This window comes from Arachis ipaensis, chromosome B10 (assembly GCF_059453495.1).
Source record: "Arachis ipaensis isolate K30076 ecotype BB chromosome B10, ASM5945349v1, whole genome shotgun sequence".
NCBI lineage: Eukaryota > Viridiplantae > Streptophyta > Magnoliopsida > Fabales > Fabaceae > Arachis > Arachis ipaensis.
Genome location: NC_142435.1, coordinates 112,255,549 through 112,263,327, shown reverse-complemented (window position 1 = coordinate 112,263,327; position 7,779 = coordinate 112,255,549). Strand labels below are relative to the sequence as shown.

The 7,779-nt window shown below is 39.4% G+C and overlaps 1 non-coding gene across 1 annotated transcript; it reads right to left on the bottom strand.

Moving 5' to 3' along the window:
* Nucleotides 1-809: 809 nt before the first annotated feature.
* On the bottom strand, nucleotides 810-917 carry LOC148581329 (small nucleolar RNA R71). The gene has a single exon (XR_015895952.1). It is a non-coding gene; the product is annotated as a small nucleolar RNA R71 (small nucleolar RNA).
* Between the last annotated feature and the right edge of the window lie 6,862 nt (nucleotides 918-7,779).

Genomic DNA, 7,779 nt, shown 5'->3' with positions numbered 1-7,779 from the left:
TTTCAATTTTAATTTTCGAATTTTAAATTTAATTTTAAAATATTCTTATTTTATTTTGTTTAATTTTCAAATTCCTTTCTTATCTCTAATCTCCTTCTATTTATTTATTCATCTACTAACACTTCTCTTCCACCCAAAATTCGAACCCCATCTCCCTCTCTGAGTTCGAATTTTTCCTCTTCTCTTTCTTATATTCTTCTCTTCTTCTACTCACATAAAGGAACCTCTCTACTGTGACAAAGAGGATCCCTATTATTTTCTGTTCTCTTCTTTTTCATATGAGAAGGAACAAGGATAAGGACATTCTTGTTGAAGCTGATCCTGAACCTGAAAGGACTCTGAAGAGGAAGCTAAGGGAAGCGAAAGCACAACTCTCTGGAGAAAATCTGACAAAAATTTTCGAAAAAGAAGAAGATATGGCCGAAAATAATAACAACGCAAGGAGGATGCTTGGTGACTTCACTGCACCTAATTCCAATTTACATGGAAGAAGCATCTTAATCCCTGCCATTGGAGCAAACAATTTTGAGCTTAAACCTCAATTAGTTTCTCTGATACAATAGAACTTCAAGTTTCATGGACTTCCATCTGATGATCTTTTTCAGTTTTTAACTGAGTTCTTGCAGATCTGTGATACTGTTAAGACCAATGGGGTTGATCCTGAAGTCTACAGGCTCATGCTTTTCTCGTTTGCTGTAAGAGATAGAGCTAGAATATGGTTGGACTCTCAACCTAAAGATAGCCTGAACTCTTGGGATAAGCTGGTCACGACTTTCTTAGCCAAGTTCTTTCCTCCTCAAAAGCTTAGTAAGCTTAGAGTGGATGTTCAAACCTTTAGACAGAAAGAAGGTGAATCCCTTTATGAAGCTTGGGAGAGATATAAGCAACTGACCAAAAAGTGTCCTTCTGACATGCTTTCAGAATGGACCATCCTGGATATATTCTATGATGGTCTGTCTGAGCTATCAAAGATGTCACTGGACCATTCTGCAGGTGGATCCATTCACCTAAAGAAAATGCCTACAGAAGCTCAAGAACTCATTGACATGGTTGCAAATAACCAGTTCATGTACACTTCTGAAAGGAATCCTGTGAATAATGGGATGCCTATGAGGAAGGGAGTTCTTGAAATTGATACTCTGAATGCCATATTGGCTCAGAATAAAATATTAACTCAGCAAGTCAATATGATCTCTCAGAGTCTGAATGGAATGCATGCTGCATCCAATAGTTCTCAAGAGGCATCTTCTGAAGAAGAAGCTTATGATCTTGAGAACCTTGCAATAGCAGAGGTGAATTACATGGGTGAACCCTATGGAAACACCTATAATCCTTCATGGAGAAATCATCCAAATCTCTCATGGAAGGATCAACAAAAGCCTCAAGAAGGCTTTAGTAATGGTGGAAGGAATAGGTTTAGCAATAGCAAGCCTTTTCTATCATCCACTCAGCAACAGACAGAGAATTCTGAGCAGAATCCATCTAGCTTAGCAAATATAGTCTCTGATCTATCTAAGGCCACTATAAGTTTCATGAATGAAACAAGGTCCTCCATTAAAAATTTGGAGGCACAAGTAGGCCAGCTGAGTAAAAGAGTCACTGAAACTCCTCCTAGTACTCTCCCAAGCAAAACAGAAGAAAATCCAAAGAGAGAGTGCAAAGCCATAGATTTAATCACCATGGCCGAACCTACAAGGGAGGAGGAGGACGTGAATCCTAGTGAGGAAGACCTCTTGGGACGTCCAGATATCAATAAGGAGTTTCCCTCTAAGGAACCAAAGGACTATGAGGCTCATTTGGAGACCATAGAGCATCCATTAAACCTCCTTATGCCATTCATGAGCTCTGATGAATATTATTCTTCTGAAGAGAATGAAGATGTTACTAAAGAGCAAGTTGACAAGTACCTTGGTGCAATCATGAAGCTGAATGTCAAATTATTTGGTAATGAGACTTGGGAAGATGAACCTCCCTTACTCACCAATAAACTGAGTGATCTGGATCAACTGAGATTGCCTTAGAAGAAACAGATCCTGGAAAGTTCTTAATACCTTGTACCATAGGCACCATGACCTTTGAGAAGGCTCTATGTGACCTTGGATCAGGGATAAACCTTATGCCCCTCTCTGTAATAGAGAAACTGGGAATCTTTGAGGTGCAAGCTGCCAGAATCTCATTAGAGATGGCAGACAACTCAAGAAAACAGGCTTATGGACTAGTAGAGGACGTGTTAGTAAAGGTTGAAGACCTTTACATCCCTGCTGATTTCATAATCCTAGACACTGGGAAAGATGAGGATGAATCCATCATCCTTGGAAGACCCTTCCTAGCCACAGCAAGAGCTGTGATTGATGTGGACAGAGGAGAGTTGGTCCTTCAACTGAATGAGGACTACCTTGTGTTTAAAACTCAAGGATCTCCTTCTGTAACCATGGAGAGGAAGCATGAAAAGCTTCTCTCACTGCAGAATCAACCAAAGCCCCCACAGTCAAACTCTAAGTTTGGTGTTGGGAGGCCACAACCAAACTCTAAGTTTGGTGTTGAACCCCCATAACCAAACTCTAAGTTTGGTGTTGGGAGGTCCCAACCTTGCTCTGATTATCTGTGAGGCTCCATGAGAGCTCATTGTCAAGCTATTGACATTAAAGAAGCACTTGTTGGGAGGCAACCCAATGTTATTTAATCATTTTTATTTTATTTTCTCTTTGTTATTTCATGTTTTATTAGGTTGATGATCATGTGGAGTCACAAAAACTACTAAAAAATAGCAAACAGAATGAAAAACAGCATTGAAAACAGCACACCCTGGAAGAAGGGCTTACTGGCGTTTAAACGCCAGTAAGGAGCATCTGGCTAGCGTTTAATGCCAGAACAGAGCATGAAACTGGCGTTAAACGCCAGAAACAAGCAGCAGTCTGGCGTTTAAACGCCAAGATTGCACCCAGAGGAAAGCTGGCATTAAACGCCAGAAACAAGCATCTGACTGGCGTTTAACGCCAGAAACATGCACCATACTGGCGTTCAACGCCAGAAACATGCTATAGACTGGCGTTGAACGCCCAAAACAAGTAAGGAAGTGGCGTTTAACGCCAAAAACATGCTGCAGTCTGGCGTTAAATGCCAGGATTGCATATATAGGGCGTTTTACACGTTTAAAAGGTGCAGGGATGAGAAATCCTCAAACACCTCAGGATCTGTGGACCCCACAGGATCCCCACCCACTTTTTCTCTTATCTTCACACTTTTTCATAACACTCTTCCTCAATTAACCTCCACCAATCACCTCCATTACTCCTCCAAAACCATCATACAACCCACCTACACCCACCCACTTAAATTCAAACCATCACTCCTTCCTTTTCACACATCATAACCACCTAAACCCCCTTGACCGAACCATTCACATACCTCCATCTCTTCCATTTTCTTCTTCTTCTACTCACTTCTTTCTTCTTTTGCTCGGGGACGAGCAAACCTTCTAAGTTTGGTGTGGTAAAAGCATTGCTTTTTGTTTTTTCATAACCATCTAGGGCACCTAAGGCCAGAGACATTCTCATTGAAGAGGACAAGCCCATCACTAAGAAAAGGATGGAGCAAACAAGAGATCATGAGCATGAAGAAATTCCTCACCATGAAATCCCTGAGATGCCTTAGGGGATGCACTTTCCTCCACAGAATTATTGGGAGCAAATCAACACTTCCCTAGAAGAATTAAGTTCCAACATGGGACAACTAAGGGTGGAGCACCAAGAGCACTCCATCATCCTCCATGAAATTAGAGAAGATCAAAGAGCTATGAGGGAGGAGCAACAAAGACAAGAAAGAGACATAGAGGAGCTCAAAAGCACCATTGGTTCTTCAAGAAGAGGAAGACGCCACCCTCACTAAGGTGGACTCATTCCTTAATCTCCTTGTCTATTTATTTTCCTGTTTTTCGATTTTGGAGCTTTATGTTTTATTTATGTTTGTGTCTTTACTATATGATCACTAGTGTCTAAGTGTCTATGCCTTAAAGTTATGAATATGAATCCATCACCTCTCTTAAATGAAAACTGTTTTAATTACAAAAGAACAAGAAGTACATGGTTTCGAATTCATCCTTGAAACTAGTTTAATTATTTTGATGTGGTGACAATACTTTTTGTTTTCTGAATGAATGCTTGAACAGTGCATGTCTTTTGAAGTTGATGTTTAGTGAATGTTAAATATGTTGGCTCTTAAAGAATAAGGAAAAAGGAGAAATGTTATTTGATAATCTGAAAAATCATAAAAATGATTCTTGAAGCAAGAAAAAGCAGTGAATACAAAAGCTTGCAGAAAAAAAAAGAGAAAAAACAAAAAGAAAAAGCTAGCAGAAAAAGCCAAAAGCTCTTTAAACCAAAAGGCAAGAGCAAAAAGCCAATAGCCCTTAAAACCAAAAGGCAAGGGTAATAAAAAAAGGATCCAAGGCCTTGAGCATCAGTGGATAGGAGGGCCTAAAGGAATAAAATCCTGGCCTAAGCGGCTAAACCAAGCTGTCCCTAACCATGTGCTTGTGGCGTGAAGGTGTCAAGTGAAAACTTGAGACTGAGCAGTTAAAGTCAAGGTCCAAAGCAAAAACAGAGTGTGCTTAAGAACCCTGGACACCTCTAATTGGGGACTTTAGCAAAGCTAAGTCACAATCTGAAAAGGTTCACCCAGTTATGTATCTGTAGCATTTATATATCCGGTGGTAATACTGGAAAACAAAGTGCTTAGGGCCACGGCCAAGACTCATAAAGTAGCTGTGTTCAAGAATCAGTATACTGAACTAGGAGAATCAATAACACTATCTGAACTCTGAGTTCCTATAGATGCCAATCATTCTGAACCTCAATGGATAAAGTGAGATGCCAAAACTATTCAAGAGGCAAAAAGCTACAAGTCCCGCTCATCTGATTGGAGCTAAGTTTCATTGATATTTTGGAATTTATAGTATATTCTATTCTTTTTATCCTATTTGATTTTTAGTTGCTTGGGGACAAGCAACAATTTAAGTTTGGTATTGTGATGAGTGGATAATTTATACGCTTTTTGGCCTTGTTTTTACATAGTTTTCAGTATAATTTAGTTAGTTTTTAATATATTTTTATTAGTTTTTAAATAAAATTCATATTTCTGGACTTTACTATGAGTTTGTGTGCTTTTCTGTGATTTCAGGTATTTTCTGGCTGAAATTGAGGGACTTGAGCAAAAATCAGATTCAGAGGTTAAAGAAGGACCGTAGATGCTGTTGGATTCTGACCTCCCTACACTCAAAGCGGATTTTCTGGAGCTACAGAACTCCAAATGATGCGCTCTTAATTGCGTTGAAAAGTAGACATCCAGGACTTTCCAGCAATATATAATAGTCCATACTTTGTCCGAGTTTAGATGACGTAAACTGGCGTTCAACGCCAGTTCCATGCTGCACTGGAGTCAAACGCCAGAAACAGGTTGCAAAGGGAAGTTCAACGCCAGAAACAGGCTACAAACTGGCGTTCAACTCCAAGAATGACCTCTCCACGTAAAAGTTTCATGCTCAGCCCAAGCACACACCAAGTGGGCCCCGGAAGTGGATTTCTGCATCATTTACTTATCTCTGTAAACCCTAGTAACTAGTTTAGTATAAATAGGACTTTTTACTATTGTATTTACATCTTTAGTTTCATCTTTAGATCACGTTTGGGGGCTGGCCAATCGGTCATGCCTGCACCTTTATCACTTATGTATTTTCAACGGTAGAGTTTTTACACACCATAGATTAAGGTGTGGAGCCCTGCTGTTCCTCAAAGATTAATGTAAAGTACTACTGTTTTTCTATTCAATTCAACTTATTCCGCTTCTAAGATATTCATTCGCACTTCAATATGATGGATGTGATGATCATGACAGTCATCATCATTCTCAACTTATGAACGCGTGCCTGACAACCACTTCCGTTCTACCTTTGATTGAATGGATATCTCTTGGATATCTAATACAGGGGACCGAGTCTGAGTTATTAGTGTCTTCGTGGTATAAGTTAGAACCCATGGATGGCCATTCCTGAGATCCGGAAAGTCTAAACCTTGTCTGTGGTATTCCGAGTAGGATCTGGGAAGGGATGGCTGTGACGAGCTTCAAACTCGCGAGTGATGGGCGTAGTGACAGACGCAAAAGGATCAATGGATCCTATTCCAGTATGATTGAGAATCGACAAATGAATAGCCATGCCGTGACAGAGCATCTTGGACTATTTTCACTGAGAGGACGGGAAGTAGCCATTGACAACGGTGATGCCCAACATACAGCTTGCCATGGAAAGGAGTAGGAAGGATTGGATGAAGACAGCAGGAAAGCAGAGGTTCAGAGGGACGAAAGCATCTCTATACGCTTATTTGAAATTCTCGCCAATGAATTACATAAGTATCTCTATCCTATTTTAATTATCTTTTAGTACACTATAATCTCTTAATATATTTGAATCCGCCTGACTGAGATTTACAAGGTGACCATAGCTTACTTCAAGCCGACATTCTCCGTGGCATCGACCTTTACTCACGTAAGGTTTATTACTTGGACGACCCAGTGCACTTGCTGGTTAGTTGTGCGAAGTTGTGACAAAGAGCTAATATTATGAACGTGCGTATTAAGTTCTTAGCACCGTTACCAAGGAAAGAATGATCACGATTTCGCACACCATAAAGTATTACTTGGACGACCCAGTGCACTTGCTGGTTAGTGGTACGAGTTGTGAAAAGTGTGATTCACATTTCGTGCACCAGCGGTACCGGGCAGACTTGAACCAGTTCAACCAGTTCAATTGCCGGTTTACAATTTTTTGCAGAAAATATATTTTCTGACTCCGAAAGACCTACTGAGTCCAAAAATCATAATTAAATTCTCAAATTCTCATTCTAACTTTTTGGAATCTATTTCGGGCAATATAATCACTTACTTAACCGGTTTATTAGTTGTGGTTCTTACAGCAATCACCTTTATTCACTCGTAACATAGTGAGTACAATACTCTTAGTAAAACCTGAGGCGGTTGAGCGAATTGCGCTAAGTCCTGTCAACCATAGCATTGACACTTTTGAATTCATCCGCAATAATTTCATGAGCTTTGTAGATAACTTGCATCGGGTAACAATATATTTATGCATTTTAATTGACAATGGTCCTTTGCCTTTAGTTTAGTGTTATCTTAGACAAGTGGATAAACTCGACTTCTCATGTGCTTTGAACAATGTTGGTATCTCGTAACTTATTTGCTTGATTTGTACAGATATATGTTCTGATGTATAGGGAGCAACACTGGTACCTGATGATTGTGGATCTGGTATTCTATAGGCTTATTTACCTAGATTCTGCAAAGAAATCATCGGAACATGAGGCCAGGATTGCTCAGACAAAATATGTGGTGAGTACACACCGCATGACCTTTACCTACTCCTCATGCACTAATAAATGACTTCCACCTTAGTTGTAGGTCATATTTTGCTCTGCCTCTTTGTGATCCTCATTTACTTAGTTTCAATCATCAATTTAGTAAGCCAGTGTATAGGGAGCAAATACTCTGATTTGGAGTTATAGTTTCATAATAGTATATAGAACTAAGAACTTAATATGCAGTAGTGGGTAGGTGCTAAACCAAAGTTACTTACAAGGACAAATATATTAAGTATACAATTTCAAAATTATTGACATTGTATTTTAGAAAAGAAAGAGAAGCCTCTTGTACTAGCAATATTGAATTGATTTATAGTTTCACTTTTCATCCAAAAATTCAAAGGTAACA